General features: G+C 45.2%; 1 protein-coding gene across 1 annotated transcript in view; it reads right to left on the bottom strand.

Annotated features, from left to right (window-relative positions):
* Positions 1-22,033, bottom strand: part of LOC126215244 (aminomethyltransferase, mitochondrial) — a 196,300-nt gene that overhangs the window by 11,642 nt on the left and 162,625 nt on the right. The gene's annotated exons all lie outside the window — the stretch shown is intronic.

Below are 22,033 nucleotides of genomic sequence, written 5' to 3'. Positions count from 1 at the left end.
AAGGACTTGGAAGAGCAGTTGAACGGAATGGACAGTGTCTTGAATGGAGGGTATCAGATGAACATCAACAAAAGCAAAATGAGGATAATGGAATGTAGTCGAATTAAGTCGGGTGATGCTGAGGGAATTAGATTAGGAAATGAGACACTTAAAGCAGTAAAGGAGTGTTGCTGTTTGGGGAGCAAAATAACTGATGGTCGAAGTAGAGAGGATATAAAATGTATAATGGCAATGGCAAGGAAAGCGTTTCTGAAGAAGAAAAATTTGTTAACATCGAGTATAGATTTAAGTGTCAGGAAGTCGTTTCTGAAAGTATTTGTATGGAGTGTAGCCATGTATGGAAGTGAAACATGGACGATAAATAGTTTAGACAAGAAGAGAATAGAAACTTTCGAAATGTGGTGCTACAGAAGAATGCTGAAGATTAGATGGGTAGATCACATAACTAATGAGGAGGTATTGAATAGAATTGGGGAGAAGTGGAGCTTGGGGCCCAACTTGACTAGAAGAAGGGATCGGTTGGTAGGACATGTGATGTTTAAAGCTTTCCCGGCGTACTGATTGTTCCATAAAAACACGGGAGAACTGCCGGATATCAGTAACTTCCTGCCACGATATTTCGGCGCAGAGTCTTCTGGCCATCTTCAGGTGAATGCCACTGTAGTAGTACTGGCGAGTACGCGCTGAGCTCCGCTATTTAAAGCCTTCTGAGGTGACATTGCGCATGCGCCGCTCAGTGCGCGCGTTCATAACGGCTCCGTGCGCTGCGCCTCGCGCCCTCCACTGTGAAAGCCTGGCGTATCGGTGTCAGGTCGATTTCCATCTTTATGCAGATAACTACGTCGACTACGAAGTTTCTCTATAACAGGATTCCAAGCAGAGTTCAGCTGATAACCGCTATCTCGATTGATGAGAGTCTCGTTGTCAGACAATCTTATTTCCACAGCTTCATTGATAATCGAGCTCCAAAAGTTGGATGTATGGGCTAAAATTTTTGTGTCGTTGTAATTCATGGAATGGTCTGTGGAAATACAATGTTCGGCGATTGCGGACTTGGTGGGTTGGAGAAGGCGAGTATGCCGTTGGTGTTCCACAATGCGTTCCTGCACAGTTCGTGTTGTTTGCCCTATATATGATTTGCCGCATTCACACGGAATTTTGTAAACACCTGGTTTACGCAGGCCCAGGTCGTCTTTAACGGATCCCACCAGTGATGAAATTTTGGAAGGAGGGCGAAAGATGACTCTCACTTGATACTTTCTCAATATTCTCCCTATCTGTGAAGAAATATTCCCAATAAATGGTAGATAAACAGTCGACCTGAAGGCCTCTTCCTCTTCCTTGTTCCGTCGTTTGTAGGTCTTCATCACTCTATTCACTTGCCTAGGTGAAAAGCCATTCTTCAAAAATACTTTTTGCAGGTGTTCCAGTTCCGCTTGAAGACTGTCGGCGTCAGAGATAGTATGGGCACGGTGGACCAAGGTTTTGAGAACGCCCATTGTTTGTGCTGGATGGTGGCAACTAGTAGCTTGTAGATACAGGTCTGTATGAGTGGGCTTTCTGTACACCGAGTGACCAAGTGTGCCATCACTCTTCCGTCGCACCAAGACGTCTAAAAATGGCAGACAACCATCTCTCTCTATCTCCATGGTAAACTTTATGTTTTCATGTATGGAGTTCATGTGACGTAAAAATTCTTGGAGACGGTCCAGACCATGAGGCCACACTATAAAAGTGTCGTCAACGTACCGCCAAAATACTGTCGGTTTAAAAGTGGCAGAGTCGAGTGCTCTCGCCTCAAAATCCTCCATAAAAAGATTGGCTACCAGGGGAGACAAAGGACTCCCCATGGCGACACCATCAGATTGTTCGTAAAATTCGTTGTTAAATATAAAATATGTAGAGGAGAGAGTGTGCTCAAACAACGCTGTAATGTCTGCACCAAACATATTGCCAATGAGGTGTAGTGAGTCCACCAAAGGCACCTTTGTGAACAGTGAAACCACATCAAAACTGACCAATAAATCACTACTTTGCAGTTGTAGTGACTGAAGTCGACTGATAAAATCACCAGAATTCTTTATGTGATGTGCACACTTGCCTATCATTGGTTTGAGCAAAGATGCCAAGAATTTTGCTAGGTCGTAGGTGGCTGCTCCAATGTTACTCACAATTGGACGTAATGGCACATTTTCCTTGTGTATCTTAGGCAGTCCATATAGCCTAGGTGGAACTGAACTGTTTGGTTTCAGTCTCTTGATGACCTCCTTCGGTAGAGAACTATTTGATAAAAGTTCTGCTGTTTTTCGCACTACTCGACTCGTGGGATCCTTATCGATTTTGCGATACGTTGAATCACATAATAAAACATTGATTTTATTAATATAGTCATCCCTTGGTATGAGGACAGTAGCGTTTCCTTTGTCAGATTTTAAGACTACTGTATCCACATCTTCTCGTAAGTTACGGAGGGCTATCCTCTCCGTGGGCGAGATGTTATTCTTCATTGGTGCACCCCTGGTCAATACACGGCAAGACTCTCGACGAACTTCCTCCGCTTCATCTGTATCAAGACAGCGTACAGCTTCTTCGATGGCACTGATGAAATCCACTTGTGGCGGTGAAACAGGTGTGGGAGCAAAATTCAGTCCTTTTGCTAGCACAGACACAGTCGCGTCATCTAAAGTTTTCTCTGTCAAATTAATAGCAGATCGTCGAGTTGGAACTTCCTGCTGCATCTGTTTAGAAAGTCTGTCAATCTTGGCAGTTTGCCTCGTCACAGCTTTATCATGGCTCCAGTTTGCTTTAGCCCATGTCACACCATCCACCCAGTCCCACGACAGAGAAGATAGTCTTGCTGCCAATTCCAAATGTATGTGGAACATGTCCTTTGACACAGAATCCAATTCACGCCGAGTAAAACGAATCCTTTCTCTCACCAAAGCCATGCTTGCTTTACGTTTGATATTGTTTGCAGTAGTGGTATTTATGAAATGCACAATTTTGGCAAACGTTGGAATAATGCCCTTGTCTCTGCAACTTAATAAGAATATCAACGAGCTCAGCAGCCTCGCTCTTCTTTCACGTAACTTGTCGAATCTTCGAATACATTCCATCACTTCCTCCCCGTAGAGTTGCTTGATGTGATGTTTAAAGCTTTCCCGGCGTACTGATTGTTCCATAAAAACACGGGAGAACTGCCGGATATCAGTAACTTCCTGCCACGATATTTCGGCGCAGAGTCTTCTGGCCATCTTCAGGTGAATGCCACTGTAGTAGTACTGGCGAGTACGCGCTGAGCTCCGCTATTTAAAGCCTTCTGAGGTGACATTGCGCATGCGCCGCTCAGTGCGCGCGTTCATAACGGCTCCGTGCGCTGCGCCTCGCGCCCTCCACTGTGAAAGCCTGGCGTATCGGTGTCAGGTCGATTTCCATCTTTATGCAGATAACTACGTCGACTACGAAGTTTCTCTATAACAGGATTCCAAGCAGAGTTCAGCTGATAACCGCTATCTCGATTGATGAGAGTCTCGTTGTCAGACAATCTTATTTCCACAGCTTCATTGATAATCGAGCTCCAAAAGTTGGATGTATGGGCTAAAATTTTTGTGTCGTTGTAATTCATGGAATGGTCTGTGGAAATACAATGTTCGGCGATTGCGGACTTGGTGGGTTGGAGAAGGCGAGTATGCCGTTGGTGTTCCACAATGCGTTCCTGCACAGTTCGTGTTGTTTGCCCTATATATTCTCCCTATCTTCACAGATAGGGAGAATATTGAGAAAGTATCAAGTGAGAGTCATCTTTCGCCCTCCTTCCAAAATTTCATCACTGGTGGGATCCGTTAAAGACGACCTGGGCCTGCGTAAACCAGGTGTTTACAAAATTCCGTGTGAATGCGGCAAATCATATATAGGGCAAACAACACGAACTGTGCAGGAACGCATTGTGGAACACCAACGGCATACTCGCCTTCTCCAACCCACCAAGTCCGCAATCGCCGAACATTGTATTTCCACAGACCATTCCATGAATTACAACGACACAAAAATTTTAGCCCATACATCCAACTTTTGGAGCTCGATTATCAATGAAGCTGTGGAAATAAGATTGTCTGACAACGAGACTCTCATCAATCGAGATAGCGGTTATCAGCTGAACTCTGCTTGGAATCCTGTTATAGAGAAACTTCGTAGTCGACGTAGTTATCTGCATAAAGATGGAAATCGACCTGACACCGATACGCCAGGCTTTCACAGTGGAGGGCGCGAGGCGCAGCGCACGGAGCCGTTATGAACGCGCGCACTGAGCGGCGCATGCGCAATGTCACCTCAGAAGGCTTTAAATAGCGGAGCTCAGCGCGTACTCGCCAGTACTACTACAGTGGCATTCACCTGAAGATGGCCAGAAGAATCTGCGCCGAAATATCGTGGCAGGAAGTTACTGATATCCGGCAGTTCTCCCGTGTTTTTATGGAACAATCAGTACGCCGGGAAAGCTTTAAACATCACATCAAGCAACTCTACGGGGAGGAAGTGATGGAATGTATTCGAAGATTCGACAAGTTACGTGAAAGAAGAGCGAGGCTGCTGAGCTCGTTGATATTCTTATTAAGTTGCAGAGACAAGGGCATTATTCCAACGTTTGCCAAAATTGTGCATTTCATAAATACCACTACTGCAAACAATATCAAACGTAAAGCAAGCATGGCTTTGGTGAGAGAAAGGATTCGTTTTACTCGGCGTGAATTGGATTCTGTGTCAAAGGACATGTTCCACATACATTTGGAATTGGCAGCAAGACTATCTTCTCTGTCGTGGGACTGGGTGGATGGTGTGACATGGGCTAAAGCAAACTGGAGCCATGATAAAGCTGTGACGAGGCAAACTGCCAAGATTGACAGACTTTCTAAACAGATGCAGCAGGAAGTTCCAACTCGACGATCTGCTATTAATTTGACAGAGAAAACTTTAGATGACGCGACTGTGTCTGTGCTAGCAAAAGGACTGAATTTTGCTCCCACACCTGTTTCACCGCCACTAGTGGATTTCATCAGTGCCATCGAAGAAGCTGTACGCCGTCTTGATACAGATGAAGCGGAGGAAGTTCGTCGAGAGTCTTGCCGTGTATTGACCAGGGGTGCACCAATGAAGAATAACATCTCGCCCACGGAGAGGATAGCCCTCCGTAACTTACGAGAAGATGTGGATACAGTAGTCTTAAAATCTGACAAAGGAAACGCTACTGTCCTCATACCAAGGGATGACTATATTAATAAAATCAATGTTTTATTATGTGATTCAACGTATCGCAAAATCGATAAGGATCCCACGAGTCGAGTAGTGCGAAAAACAGCAGAACTTTTATCAAATAGTTCTCTACCGAAGGAGGTCATCAAGAGACTGAAACCAAACAGTTCAGTTCCACCTAGGCTATATGGACTGCCTAAGATACACAAGGAAAATGTGCCATTACGTCCAATTGTGAGTAACATTGGAGCAGCCACCTACGACCTAGCAAAATTCTTGGCATCTTTGCTCAAACCAATGATAGGCAAGTGTGCACATCACATAAAGAATTCTGGTGATTTTATCAGTCGACTTCAGTCACTACAACTGCAAAGTAGTGATTTATTGGTCAGTTTTGATGTGGTTTCACTGTTCACAAAGGTGCCTTTGGTGGACTCACTACACCTCATTGGCAATATGTTTGGTGCAGACATTACAGCGTTGTTTGAGCACACTCTCTCCTCTACATATTTTATATTTAACAACGAATTTTACGAACAATCTGATGGTGTCGCCATGGGGAGTCCTTTGTCTCCCCTGGTAGCCAATCTTTTTATGGAGGATTTTGAGGCGAGAGCACTCGACTCTGCCACTTTTAAACCGACAGTATTTTGGCGGTACGTTGACGACACTTTTATAGTGTGGCCTCATGGTCTGGACCGTCTCCAAGAATTTTTACGTCACATGAACTCCATACATGAAAACATAAAGTTTACCATGGAGATAGAGAGAGATGGTTGTCTGCCATTTTTAGACGTCTTGGTGCGACGGAAGAGTGATGGCACACTTGGTCACTCGGTGTACAGAAAGCCCACTCATACAGACCTGTATCTACAAGCTACTAGTTGCCACCATCCAGCACAAACAATGGGCGTTCTCAAAACCTTGGTCCACCGTGCCCATACTATCTCTGACGCCGACAGTCTTCAAGCGGAACTGGAACACCTGCAAAAAGTATTTTTGAAGAATGGCTTTTCACCTAGGCAAGTGAACAGAGTGATGAAGACCTACAAACGACGGAACAAGGAAGAGGAAGAGGCCTTCAGGTCGACTGTTTATCTACCATTTATTGGGAATATTTCTTCACAGATAGGGAGAATATTGAGAAAGTATCAAGTGAGAGTCATCTTTCGCCCTCCTTCCAAAATTTCATCACTGGTGGGATCCGTTAAAGACGACCTGGGCCTGCGTAAACCAGGTGTTTACAAAATTCCGTGTGAATGCGGCAAATCATATATAGGGCAAACAACACGAACTGTGCAGGAACGCATTGTGGAACACCAACGGCATACTCGCCTTCTCCAACCCACCAAGTCCGCAATCGCCGAACATTGTATTTCCACAGACCATTCCATGAATTACAACGACACAAAAATTTTAGCCCATACATCCAACTTTTGGAGCTCGATTATCAATGAAGCTGTGGAAATAAGATTGTCTGACAACGAGACTCTCATCAATCGAGATAGCGGTTATCAGCTGAACTCTGCTTGGAATCCTGTTATAGAGAAACTTCGTAGTCGACGTAGTTATCTGCATAAAGATGGAAATCGACCTGACACCGATACGCCAGGCTTTCACAGTGGAGGGCGCGAGGCGCAGCGCACGGAGCCGTTATGAACGCGCGCACTGAGCGGCGCATGCGCAATGTCACCTCAGAAGGCTTTAAATAGCGGAGCTCAGCGCGTACTCGCCAGTACTACTACAGTGGCATTCACCTGAAGATGGCCAGAAGAATCTGCGCCGAAATATCGTGGCAGGAAGTTACTGATATCCGGCAGTTCTCCCGTGTTTTTATGGAACAATGGTAGGACATGTTCTGAGACATCGAGGGATCACCAATTTAGTATTGGAGGCAACCTGGAGGGTAAAAAGCGTAGAGGGAGACCAAGAGATGAATACACTAAGCAGATTCAGAAGGATGTAGGTTGCAGTAGGTACTGAGAGATGAAGAAGCTTGTACAGGATAGAGTAGCATGGAGAGCTGCATCAAACCAGTCTCAGGACTGAAGACCACAACAACAACAACAACAACACAGGCGGAAAACTGCAGCACCTCAAGGGCAAGGTCATTTTACTGACAAGTGATGCAGGTCGTCAATGTAAGAGTATATGATAATGAATCGGACCAAACGAAACACACGTCACCCTAAGGGATGCCCAAACAGTCGCATCATTACACAGTCGTGCCCATATATGGCGGAAACGCAGGAGTGTTTTCCCGTACAGAGTCGATCATAAAGGTGCTGAATGGCCTTCTGCGATAGGTTGTGCCATGAATCTTGCGCCTTTTGTTGCCAATCAGCAATGGTTCTTTCAGGCTCTACACAACCAACCATTTCACGCTTCATCATGTTCCGCTCATGTTTAGTTGGCGAGAGATGTGGTGTTCCCACTGGCCAGGGCAGTTGTGGTACACCATGAAGAGGACCTTGCATTGCAGCAGCCGTACGTGGACGTGCATTGTCGTGCTGGAAAAAGCGCATTACCTTCCTGTCGAAGAAATGGCAGTAGCACAGGGATAACATTGTGTGCAATGTAGTGGGCACTTTACCCTGCAGAGGCACCAGATGTGAGCGCAGGTAGAAACCGAGCGAGGTGGCGCAGTGGATCGCACACTGGACTCACATTCGGGAGGACGACAGTCCAAGTCCGCGTCCGGCCACCCTGAATTAGGTTTTCCGTGATTTCCCAAAAAATTGCTTCAGTCAAATGCCAGGATGGTTCCTTCGAAAGGGCATGGCCAACTTCCTTCCCCATCCTTCCCTTAATCCAATGGGTCCCCTCCCCCAACCAACCAACCAGTAGCTTATATCCTCTTCCCTCCCCAACCATGAAGCCTAGGGTGGGAACTGTGTGCATTGGGAGAATACAGCCTGGAATAGGCAGCTCACCAGATCTGCGCCATATGAGTGCACGTGCACGTCCATCACTTGCATACAGTCCTGCTCTCACCACTGAAGACAACAGATGGTATTCAGCTCTCCAGTCAACTCTTTCATGAACATCACATGAGTCATGATTGGTGGTACTGTGGTGTCACTGTTAGCCTGGCCAGATTCGCATGGGTTCTTAATCCTGACGCAAGCAGACCTTCCCCAATGGTCCCAATTGACACAGCAGGGGCAACGCGAGCCTGGATTTCGTCACTGTGTGATGTCTGGCCAGGAACCGCAGTTCACACAATGCGTCCATCTTGACCTGCGAATATATTACGCAGACATATGGAAACCCACAGACAACTGCGGAAAGCAGAGATACGACATCGATGAAGTGTGTCAAACACGTGTAGTAGTCCATTGATATATCCATCCAGTTTCCTACTGGCCTACAGTGTGGCCAGGTTCAGATAACTGAAACAGTTCAGTGAGAGTATCTACTCGTCGGTTCGGCATGGTTGAACTTTGCAAACACTGTTCAGCTCTAAACTCAGCACAGTTGCTGTGTGAGTGCCCTCTGATCGTCGATGGCTCCATAAATGAATCATGAACACTACAACCAGTCAGTGTGCACACATACTCTGGTGCCATTCAACACAGTCCTTGAAGGTTTTGTTCTTGGCAGTGGTAGTATAGATATTACAAATGTGTATATATTTACTTAGTTTAGAAGGCTAATGGATAGGTGAAACTGCTACAAATGGGCTGTTTTATGTACTTCACAACAGAATATCCATATTCTAAGCTCGTATACACATGGCCTGACAGAAACAGAAAAGTAAAGTGCCCAGAAGGAGAGGAGGAAACGAAATGAAACTTTACATCTTGAGATGGAATGTGATGTTACTGGTGTGATAACAAACTAGAACCACATTTACAAAGAACTTGGCAGTACGAGCCCAATTATCAGTTGCACACCCCCTCTGTCCTGGATGCAAGCAGTGGTTCAGTTGGGAAGGGAGTGATAAAGTTGTCCGGAGATAAGCTGGCCCAAAGGTATTGCAACTGGTCATCGATACTGTGGGTACGGCGAACGACACAGAGTCGACGTCTGAGCCAATCCTACCTGTGTTCCATTGGGAACAGATCTGGCAATCTTTCTGGCCACAGGAATACCTCAACATCACACTGATGGTTCATGGATCCACATTCCATGTATGGATGAGCATTGTCCTGTTGAAAAATAGAACAACGATACACATGACAATGCAGGATGTCCTGAGGCACTGTTGTGTCTTCACAGTTCCCTCAGTCCTGCTAACTCTGGACTCTAATCATAAACCATGGCTCTGCAGAGCATGACATCAGGAGCAACATCGCTTGGCCGCTCCAAACGGGACATCTTTCCTCGCCGACGATCATCCTCCAGGGTAGTGCACAACCGTGATTCGTCGTTGAACACAATGCGACGCCATTCGTCAGCGTCCTCGGTTCCCAGACAAGGAAACACTCCAAACTTGGCCGTCTGTGTGGAGGTGTTAGCAGCAGTCCACTTATGGGACAGTAATTCACTACTCAGGGTGCTGCCAGACTCCACCCAATGGTGCGAGATGGTAAAGAGTCTTTCAGAAATGGCATCTCCAGATGTGATGGGGTTACGACGTTCCTGGCGGCCAAAATGGAGATTCTCTACTGTGGTGGTCAGATGTGTCGACTGGATCCTTAAGTGCATGTTTTGCTGCCCTCACGTTCCCATGCAGTCCAACATCCGCCCACTGTCACATCCAAATAACACACATACCTGCTTGCACAGTTTAACAAGCTGGCCAAATCCAATCACACAGCATCTTTCAAATTCCGTCACCTGCTTATAACGCTGTCTCACACGAGTACATGGAATTCTGGACAATTCGAGCGAATGATTGGGGCCCCCAGATCACCCGACATCAAGCTAACATTTATGTGACATAATCGGAAAGCCGGCTCGTGCACAAAATCCTGCACCGGCAACAGTTTTGCATTTATGGACAGCTATAGAGGCAGCATGGCTCAGTATTTCTGTAGGGGACTTCCAACTACCTGTTAAGTCCACACCACATCGGGCTGCTGCACTACGCCGGGCGAAAAGAGGTCCGACACAATATGGGGGAGGTTTTTCATGACTTTGTCAAGCCAGTATATGTAGTTCATAATGTACTATACTCGTCACAGGGCGGTTAAAATGGTCACTTCTGATTCCCCTCGCTGTGCCCAAGATTTGGAGCAGGACAACGGACCATACAAATCTACTGTCATTGTTGTCTGATTGATGGAGCCACATCTGAAACGAGCAAGCCTGTGCAATATCACAATTTGGGACTTGCTACAAGACCTGTATGTCGGGGTGAAGAACTGCCGGTACCAGTGTCATATGAGCACTGGACAGTGAGTGAACACAAATAAAGAGAGGAACACACAGAAGGCAACGTCAGACACTTGCATCTCGACCCAACAGTGCAATGCCGTTGGGTATCATATGAGCCACACTCTTCTTCGCTGCTACTTAAAACTAAACTCCGTCTGAACAGGCCATGAAGGCCCAACGGTATCGACCGGCGGCCGTGTCATCTTCAGGCCATAGACGTCACCGGATTTGGATGTGGAGGGACATGTCACCTGATAAACAAAGTAAGAGCCTACGGAATATCAGACCAGCTGTGTGGCTGGATTGAAGAGTTTTTAGCAAACAGAACACAGCATGTTGTTATCAATGAAGAGACGTCTACAGACGTTAAAGTAACCTCTGGCGCGCCACAATGGAGTGTTATGGGACCATTTCTTTTCACAATATATATAAATGACCTAGTAGATAGTGTCGGAAGGTCCATGCCGCTTTTCGCGGATGATGCTGTAGTATACAAAAGGTGGCTTACATAACACTCGTTCGACCTATACTTGAATATTGCTCATCAGTGTGGGATCCGTACCACGTCAGGCTGACAGAGGAGATAGAGAAGATCCAAAGAAGTGCGGGGCGTTTCGCCACAGGGTTATTTGGTACGCGTGATAGCGTTCGGAGACGTTTAGCAAACTCAGGTGGCAGACTCTGCAAGAGAGGCGCTCTGCATCGCGATGTAGCTTGCTGTCCAGGTTTTGAGAGGGTGCGTTTCTAGATGAGGTATCGAATATATTGCTTCCCCCTACTTATACCTCCCGAGGAGATCACGAGTGTAAAATTAGAGAGATTCGAGCGCGCACAGAGGCTTTCCGCCAGTCGTTCTTCCTGCGAACCATACGCGACTGGAACAGGAAAGGGAGGTAATGACAGTGGCACGTAAAGTGCCCTCCGCCACACACCGTTGGGTGGCTTGCGGAGACTAAATGTAGATGTAGATGTAGTCAGCATATGTCAGTTTACGAGACCGGAGCCGCTACTTCTCAATCAAGTAGCTCCTCAGTTTGCTTCACAAGGGCTGAATTGACCCCGCTTGCCAACAGCGGTCGGTAGACCAGATAGTCACCCATCCAAGTGCTATCCCAGCCCGACAGCGCTGAACTTCGTTGATCTGACGGAAACTGGTGTTACCACTGCAGCAAGGCCGCTGGCTCACCTTTTTTCACAGTGGGATCTGAAGGATCTTGTGCGTGATTTTGCGAGATACATGTAACACATTGGCAGCTACTGTATAAGAATGTACAAAAAACATCATTACGTGGGAACTGAAGCTGCTGCGTAATCTCTTACATCTTCCTCAGATCAAACGCGAATTGTGTTGACAACTTGGGTCCATGGCTTCGTGGGGTGTGCGTCACACTCGAACGCTACCAACAACACTTACCAACTGAATTCTGGACTCATCTGACCAGACCACGGCTTTCCAGCCGTCTGAGGTCCAATTGATATTGCAAAGAGACCAGGAGAGGCACTGCAGGCCTTTGCAGTTAGCAAAGGCATTCGTGTAGACTACCTGCTCCCACAGCCCATCAACGCCGAATTTCGGCACACTATCCTAATGAATACCGGGTGATTAAAAAGTCAGTATAAATTTGAAAACTGAATAAATGACGGAATAATGTAGATAGACACACAAGCTTGGAATGACATGGGGTTTTATTAGAACCAAAAAAATACAAACGTTCAAAAAATTGCCGACAGATGCCGCTTCATCTGATCAGAATAGCAGTAATTAGCATAACAAAGTAAGACAAATCAAAGATGATGTTCTTTACAGGAAATGCTCAATATGTCCACCATCATTCCTCAATAATACCTGTAGTCGAGGAAGAATGTTGTGAACAGCAGTGTAAAGCATGTCCGGAGTTATGGAGAGTCATTGGCGTCGGATGTTGTCTTTCAGCATCCCTAGAGATGTCGGTCGATCACGATACACTTGCGACTTCAGGTAACCCCAAAGCCAATAATCACACGGACTGAGGTCTGGGGACCTGGGAGGCCAAGCATGACGATTGTCATGCGCAGTCACTGACGTTTTGCTGTCCAGCGCCATTTGTCGGGCATTTTGTGAACTTTTTTTTCTTCTAATAAAACCCCATGTTATTCCAAGCATGTGTGTCAATTTTTACCTCTCTACCTACATTATTCCGTGATTTATTCAGTTTTCAAATTTACACTGACTTTCTGATCACCCGGTACTTTCGACGTACTTCCCACATCGATTACTGCGGTTATTTCACTCACTGTTGATTATCTGTTAGCACTGACAACTCTACGGAGACGCCGCTGCTATCGGTCGTTAAGTGAAAGCCGTCCGTGGTGAGAGATAGTGCCCGAAAGTTGGTGTTCTCGGAACACTCTAGATACTTTTGCTCTCGGGATACTGAGCCCCTAGCTCCTCTACCATTCCGCGTTTACAGTCTTTTAATCCCTGTCATGCATTCATAATAACGCCGAAAATCTTTTCATATAAATCACATTAGTACAAATGATGGCTCCACCACTGCACTGCCTATTTATACCTTGTGTACCTGATACTGTTGCCATCCTTGTATGTGAACATCGCTATCCCATGATGTTTTGTCATCTCAGTACATGTACGGGTCGGGGAATGGGGGGGGGGGGGGGTAGTGCACTTCATCTCCAGTCCGTCTCACTTACACCCGAAATGAAGAGTCCGTGGGACTTCTGTACAAGAGTTTATGTTACCACGTTGGTAAGGCGTATTTCCCGATATTAGGTTCAATTTATTTATGGTGGGCCTTTTTTTTCAGTTTATACTCTGTGTCGTGGCATACACTAGAGCTACTTTCACGATACTCGATTCGGTTTCTTCCTGACAAATCGTAAATGTGCTGCTTGTCAAACGCTTCTCAGTTTTCTAGTAGGAGGTAAAAATGTTGGTCACAGTCTCCTCTTGAGCAATATACTGGGTGACAGTTATTGAACTACATGAAATAAAATCGTCATAACTTCTAAACTGTTTGCATTACGATGTTCAAACCACGGTTGACCATGGGGCACGATCGAAATTAGCATGGTTTTATTTAGCGTCGAAGCTCAATTTTATTTAGATTTAGATAAGCAAAAATTGGCGCTTTTGGGGGACAGAGAACCCACCTTTCGCGGTCGAAAAGTGTCTTCACCCCTAAACGGGTGACGTGTGTTGCGTGCAATGTCCAGTCAGGGAATAATCGGTTCGATATTGCTTGATGGCACGGTCACTACAGAATGGTACGTGAAGGTTTTCGAAGATGATTTCATCCCCATAATCCAAGGGACCTTGATTTCGACAAGATGGGATTCATGCAAAATGGAACTCGACCCCATCTAAGTAGGACAGGTTTGAAGTCCTGGAGGAGCACTTTGGGACCACATCCTGGCTCTTGGGAACCCAGAGGCCACTGGCATTGGCCCCGATTGGCCGCCAATTTTCTCCGGATCTGAACATATGCGACTTTTTGTGGGGCTATATTACAGACAAGGTGTTCAGCAGTAACCCAAAAACCGTTGCTGAGCTGAAAACACCCTTTCAGCAGGTCGTCGACATCATCTATGTTCCGCTATTTCAGCAGGTTATGCAGAATTTCGCTATTCGTCAATGATGGCATGGATATCGAACATTTCATAATCTAAACCCGAATATTTGTAGTGACGTTTAAATGTTGAATAAAGTATGTTCACGCCGTTGTTTGTAACTAATTTACGTTTTTTTCGTGTAGTTCAATAATTGTCGGCCTATTGACTTCTTAAGTAATAGAACCCAGTACGCTGTCCTCGATGGAGAGTGTTCATCGGAGGTGAGGGTATCATCTGGAGTGCCCCAGGGAAGTGTGGTAGGTCCGCTGTTGTTTTCTATCTACATAAATGATCTTTTGGATAGGGTGGATAGCAATGTGCGGCTGTTTGCTGATGATGTTGTGGTGTACGGGAAGGTGTCGTCGTTGAGTGACCGTAGGAGGATACAAGATGACTTGGACAGGATTTGTGATTGGTGTAAAGAATGGCAGCTAACTCTAAATATAGATAAAAGTAAATTAATGCAGATGAATAGGAAAAAGAATCACGTAATGTTTGAATACTCCATTAGTAGTGTAGCACTTAACACAGTCACGTCGATTAAATATTTGGGCGTAACATTGCAGAGCGATATGAAGTGGGATAAGCATGTAATGGCAGTTGTGGGGACGGCGGATAGTCGCCTTCGGTTCATTGGTAGAATTTTGGGAAGACGTGGTGCATCTGTAAAGGAGACCGCTTATAAAACACTAATACGACCTATTCTTGAGTACTGCTCGAGCGTTTGGGATCCCTTGCACGTCGGATTGAGGGAGGACATAGATGCAATTCACAGGCGGGCTGCTAGATTTGTTACTGGTAGGTTTGATCATCACGCGAGAGTTACTGAAATGCTTCAGGAACTCGGGTGGGAGTCTGTAGTGGAAAGGAGGCGTTCTTTTCGTGAATCGCTACTGAGCAAATTTAGAGAACCAGCATTTGAGGCTGACTGCAGTACAGTTTTACTGTCGCCAACTTACATTTCGCGGAAAGACCACAAAGATAAGAGAGATTAGGGCTCGTACAGAGGCATATAGGCTGTCATTTTTCCCTCGTTCTGTTTGGGAGTGGAACAGGGAGAGACGATGCTAGTTGTGGTACGAGGTACCCTCCACCACGCACCGTATGGTGGATTGCGGAGTATATATGTATATGTAGATGAATATCAAGTTTACGCCCTTTTTTCCCACTAACACTTTGATGTTCCAACTACTTCTTGCAGATTCAGAGATACCTTTTCTTTCTACTTTTTTTACGGCTCATATACGTAAATAAAAAAATAAAAATCTTTTTTTGGTTTTTATAACGTATCTATTATAGCAAGCAGTAATGTCATTTAATGGATTAGTTCGTATATGTCTTCTTTATGCATTTATTATGGAATTTTTGTACTACAGCCAGTCATTCATTAGTTGCATTTTATATCATGCAGTATCCCGCAATTGTAATTACTTCATGTACACCGTTCAGGTGTTTGTTTATTTCTCTCTCTGCAGTTACGAGAGATGTTTACAAAATAGCTTGTTTTACCAATTAGCCACCAGATGGCGGTATTGTCTTGAAGTTTCCGTGGCGCACAAGTCACATGATGTTTCAGTTTTGTTTTGACTGTAGCAGAAGACACATGGCAGCCCCTAGTGGCTTGGACCTCTGTTGCATTTTATTTTAATTCTGACTATCTGACGCTGTCAGGTATGACCGCAGCTTTCGTATTTTTTGGTACGTTATGCTGTAACATTTATTTTTAATTTTGTCCGAAGAAGGTGTCTCTTGTGACACCGAAACCTAGGTTACAAATTAATTGTGTTTTTCAAAATTTTGGGGGTAAATATGTTGGTCACAGTCTCCTCTTGAGCCATATACTGGGTGACAGTTATTGAACTACATGAAATAAAATCGTCATAACTTCTGAACTGTTTGCATTACGGCGTTCAAACTCCACGGTTAACCAGGGGGCACTATCGGAATTAGCATGGTTTTATTTAGCGTTGAAGCCCACTTTGATTTGGAATGGCGCTTTTGGGGGACAGAGGATCCGCCTTTCGCGAGCAATAAGTCTCTTCATCCTCAACGGGTGACTGTGTGGTGTGCAATGTCCAGTCACGGAATAATCGGTGCGATATTCCTTGATGGCACGATGACTACCGAATGGCACGTAAAGGTTTTGGAAGATGATTTCATCCCAATTATCAAAGTGACCTTGATTTCGACAAGATGTGATTCATGCAAAATGGAACTCGGCCCCATCTAAGTAGGAGAGGTTTAATGTCCTGGAGGAGCACTTTGGGACCGCATCCTGGTTCTTGGGTAACCAGAGGCCACTGGCATTGGCCTCGATTGGCCGCCATATTCTCCGGATCTGACCATATGCGACTACTTTCTGTGGGGCCATATTAAAGACGGGGTGTACAGCAATAACCCCAGATGAACTGAAAACACACTTTCAGGAGGTCGTCGACAGCATCTATGTTCCGATATTTAAGCAGGTCATGCAGAATTTCGATTTTCGTCTGCGTCCAATGATGGCATGCATGTGGTGTCACCGCCAGACACCACACTTGCTAGGTGGTAGCCTTTAAATCGGCCGCGGTCCATTAGTATACGTCGGACCCGCGTGTCGGCACTATCAGTGATTGCAGACCGAGCGCCGCCACACGGCAGGTCTAGAGAGACTTCCTAGCACTCGCCCCAGTTGTACAGCCGACTTTGCTAGCGATGGTTCACTGACTACATACGCTCTCATTTGCAGAGACGACAGTTTAGCATAGCCTTCAGCTACGTCATTTGCTACAACCTAGCAAGGCGCCATATTCAGTTACTATGTCTTCTGAACAGATAATATTGTGACTCAAGTACCGTCAAGAGCGACGTTCATCATTAATGGATTAAAGTATCAAACTAATTACGTACGCTTTCTGAATTCTAATTCCTTGTCATGTTCCAGACCTTACGTCAGTATAGTTCTTCCCTCTTCACGCCAGCCTGCGTGAGCTAAAACGCGTGCATTTCGGCCTCCATTCATAACACGGTGTTGGCTCTTGTGCCAACACAACTATGCATATCGAACATGTCATAATCTAAATCCGAATGTCTGTAAGATTTTTGAAAACATAGTCAGCGATCTTAAAAGTAGTTAAAATTAAAATTTAAAGCAGTCTTGATCGCAATCTTGTTAAAATATATTTTTATTGGGGTGAGAAACAGGTTTCGACTCTATGAAAGAGTCATCTTCAGACTCCAGAGCCGGCCGAAGTGGCCGTGCGGTTAAAGGCGCTGCAGTCTGGAACCGCAAGACCGCTACGGTCGCAGGTTCGAATCCTGCCTCGGGCATGGATGTTTGTGATGTCCTTCGGTTGGTTAGGTTTAACTAGTTCTAAGTTCTAGGGGACTAATGACCTCAGCAGTTGAGTCCCATAGTACTCAGAGCCATTCAGACTCCAGAGCGGTGGATGGACACTGCTAGATGAGTCTGAAGATGACTCTTTCATAGAGTCGAAGCCGGTCACTCACTCCAATAACCGAGTATCTGTAGTGACGTTTACATGTTGATTAGAGTATGTGCACGCCGTTGTTTGCAAAAAATTTACGTTTTTTCGTGTAGTTCAATAACTGTCACCCTCTAGTGTAGTTCCCGACACTGCCACGATTATTTACAGTGAATACCTTTTCATACTTCATACTGCACGTCCTGATCTCCATTACATCTGTAGCTATTTCTTTTTACTATCGTCGAATCATTTTATTTCTTATAAATGTTTCATAATTAATATAAGATTGATCATGATAGTTCTAATCCGAAGTATTTTTTACCATTGGGGCAAATTCCAGAGATCAAAAGATCGCCACTGAAATGACGTTACAGTCGCCATGTTGTTTATGGGCCGGCCGATGTGGCCGATCGGTTCTAGGCGCTACAGTCTCGAACCGCGCTGCTGCTACGGTCGCAGGTTCGAATTCTGCCTCGGACATGGATGTGTGTGATGTTCTTAGGTTAGTTAGATTTAAGTAGTTCTAAGTTCTAGGGGACTGATGACCTTAGCAGGTAAGTCCCATAGTGCTCAGAGCCATTATTTTGTTGTTTATGATGGTTGGTGCATGTACAGTGTGTCACACATTCCTCTTTCTAGAGGCCCACAAGTACCAATGTAGGGACCACGACTGTTTGCACTTCGCACACAGAAATTTTGAACAACGCAGAAAGACGATGTACGAATCAAAAAATGTTAAAATGTGTGTGAAATCTTATGGGACTTAACTGCTAAGGTCATCAGTCCCTAAGCTTACACACTACTTAACCTAAATTATCCTGAGGACAAATAAAGACCCATGCCCCATGGAGGACTCGAACCTCCGCCGGGACCAGCCGCACAGTCCATGACTGCAGCGCCCTAGACCGCTCGGCTAACCCCGCGCGGCGATGAACGAGTCATTGACACTACAGTGTGTGTGTGTGTGTGTGTGTGTGTGTGTGTACGTATAGAGAGAGAGAGAGAGAGAGAGAGAGAGGGAAGGAGAGAGAGAGAGAGAGAGAGAGGTAGAGAGGGAGAGAGAAAGAGAAAGAAAGAAAGAGAGAAAGACAGCCAGACAGATAGAAACAGATTTTCGAATTCAGCACTGATGACAGCACAGAAAGTCCATCTGATTATTCGTAACAAAAATTTTGTTGAGCAGTTTTATCAGTCGTACTACTTACATGGGAACCTCCCCATCGCACCCCCCTCAGATTTAGTTATAAGCTGCCACAGTGGATAAGAATTGAAAAACTGAACACAGATCAATCGAGAAAACAGGAAGAAGTTGTGTAGAACTATGAAAAAATAAGCAAAATATACAAACTGAGTAGTCCATGCGCAAGATAGCGAACATCAAGGATAGAGCGAAAAGTTTAATTTTTTATTTTCAGACAATTATCAAAGATCAGGCACTCGCACATAATCAACATCGCTCTCCAAAATTCCAGGACATGTTCAGATTTGCTTGGACATATGCAGGATTTGACGTTCTACACACGGAAAAATTTGAAAACGTTAAAAACGTATGTTTTGACAGAGCACAGGGAAAAGTGTGCGACTGTGAAACTGTTGAATTCATTTGTTGCAGTTTATGTGACAAACTCTTATGTTTTCATCACTTTTTTTTGGAGTGATTATCACATCCACAAGAAAACCAAAATCGGGCAACGTAGAAGAATCTTTTTACCCATTCGCCAAGTGTACAAGTTAGGTGGGTCGACAACATATTCCTGTCATGTGACGCACATGCCGTCACCAGTGTCGTATAGAATATATCAGATGTGTCTTCCTGTGGAGGAATCGGTTGACCTATCACTTTGCGATTAAATGTTTTCGGTTCCCATTGCAGAGACACGTCCTTTCGTCTACTAATCGCACGGTTTTGCGGTGCGGTCGCAAAACACAGACCCTAAACTTATTACAGTGAACAGAGACGTCAATGAACGAATGGACAGATCATAACTTTGCGAAAATAAAGAAAAACTTTTCCCTCGTGGGGAGACTTGAACCAAGGACCTCTCGCGCCGCAGCTGCTCACACTGTCCACGGGACCACGGCGCTCCTGAGCTCAGATTATCCTTGATGTTGCCTGTATTCGCATGGATTACTCAGTTTGTACATTTTGCATATTTTTTCATAGTTCAACACAACTTCTTCTTGTTTTCTCGATTGATCTGTGTTCAGTTTTTCGAGGTCTATCCACTGTGCCAACTTATAACTAAATATGAGGGGGGTGCGATGGGGAGGTTCCCTTGTTAGTAATAGTGCCATCGTTTATGGGTGGAATAATGATTAACGAGTGTGTTAAAGAGTTTGGCAGAGCGCCAGATTTACCATTTATGTATCATGTGAGAGCTTCTGATGAAGCAAATTGAGAAAAGCTGTGGAAGGTAATGAACGAAAGAGGTATACGTTTCCACGTAACACAGTTGATAGAAATCAATTTCATCGATCAGAAATCTTCATTGAAAGAAATGGAAAATATAAGACCAGAACAAGTTTGGCAGCAAGACGAAGATACAGTTTGTCTCCGATTTCTTTTCTTTTTCAGCATTTGTGTTGACGACATGCTGAGGCAGTGTTGAAATAAATTAAGTTTTATAATTCTAACTTCAACGAAAGGAACTGTTCTATGGCATTAGTCTTTCTGACGATCAAATGTCCGAAACTTGCGGTCGTGCGGTAGCGTTCTCGCTTCCCACGCCCGGGTTTCCGGGTTCGATTCCCGGCGGGGTCAGGGATTTTCCCTGCCTCGTGATGACTGGGTGTTGTGTGATGTCCTTAGGTTAGTTAGGTTTAAGTAGTTCTGAGTTCTATGGGACTGATGACCACAGCAGTTAAGTCCCATAGTGCTCAGAGCCATTTGAACCATCTCGGAAAGGGTAAAAGCAGGTCTGAACGGTTTTCAAGGAAATCTTATACCACTCTTCCTGCAAAATAGTGTAAATTTCAGGTAAAGATGATGGAGGTGGATAGGGATCGTGCATCCTTCTCTCCAAAGTAGGCTGCAAAAGCTAAATAATATTGAGACTTGGTCACTGTGATGTCCAGGGGAGATGCAACAATTCATTCTCGTGCTCAGCAATCCCGTCCTGGACCGTACGAGTTGTATGAAGAGGGGCCTTGTCGTATTGGAACACAACAATCCCCATGGAGAACAAACATGGTACCCTGGGATGGACCTCAGCCAAAATTGTCAAAAATCCATGAGCCGTGCGGGGTAGATGCGCGGTCTCGGCGCTTTGCCACGGTTCACGCGGCTCCCCCCGTCAGAGGTTCGAGTCCTCCTTCGGGCATGTGGGTGTGCGTTGTCCTTAGCGTAAGTTAAAGTTAGATTAAGTAGTATGTAAGCCTAGGGACCAATGACCTCAGCAGTTTGGTCCCAAAGGAACTTAACACAAATTTCCAAGTTAGACCCACTGGAAATAATCTGAACTTTGAGAGTAACCATAGTGCCATGGAATACCAGGATTTGACTGCCCAAAGTCATTGCGAAACCCCTACATCTCACCTTGGGACCCAAACTCAACCATATGTTGGAAACAATCTGAAACACGACTCATCTGACCAAATAACTTTCTTCCATTGCTAAATAGTTAAAGTTCTTTGACTTTGGTACCACTCATCACTGATGAGAGGTTCCGGCATCACAGCTCGTCTTAAAATTCCCTGTTTGTGGAGCTCCCTTCTTGTTGTTTTGGTGCTGACAGGGTTCTTAAGGGCGGCATTGAGCGATGCAGTGCCTTTTGCAGCTTCTGTCCTTTTATTTTTCACCAGAATCGTCTTGAGTGATCGTCCATCATGATAATTCGCTCATTCCTCTTTTCCTTGTGTGGTGTAGTTGATACGGTGCCTCTTGAAACGCCAAACGCTTCTCCTATCTTCTTGGAAAGTAGGTCCTGGTGGAAGTAAAGCTGTGAGGACGGGCGTGAGTCGTACTCAGGTAGCTCAGATGGTAGAGCACTTGCCCACGAAAGGCAAAGGTTCCGAGTTCCAATCTCGGTCCGGTACACAGTTTTAATCTGCCAGGAAGTTTCTCCTGTTATGGATGGATCCTCCATATGAGCGCCAACAATTTGCCCAAGGTCTTATTCATTCAACTCCGACATAATGCACTCATACAGCACACTATTCTGAGCGTGACTGACACTTGCTATGTATTCAGGGCGTTGCACAGTACTGGTCGTGGCCAAATGCAAACCTGCTGGTTTGGCTAACACTGCATTTATTTTCGAGGACACATTTCTCACGGTGTTTCCATATTTTTGCGCAATTCCTGCACATGTAGAAAGAAGAAGAAGATGAAGAACTAGTGTGTTGACAGTATTGTATTGTATGTTAACCGGAGACCTAGAAACGACGGA

The sequence above is a fragment of the Schistocerca nitens genome, chromosome 12, assembly GCF_023898315.1.
Source record: "Schistocerca nitens isolate TAMUIC-IGC-003100 chromosome 12, iqSchNite1.1, whole genome shotgun sequence".
Taxonomy (NCBI): domain Eukaryota; kingdom Metazoa; phylum Arthropoda; class Insecta; order Orthoptera; family Acrididae; genus Schistocerca; species Schistocerca nitens.
This window is presented reverse-complemented; position numbering and strand designations above follow the sequence as displayed.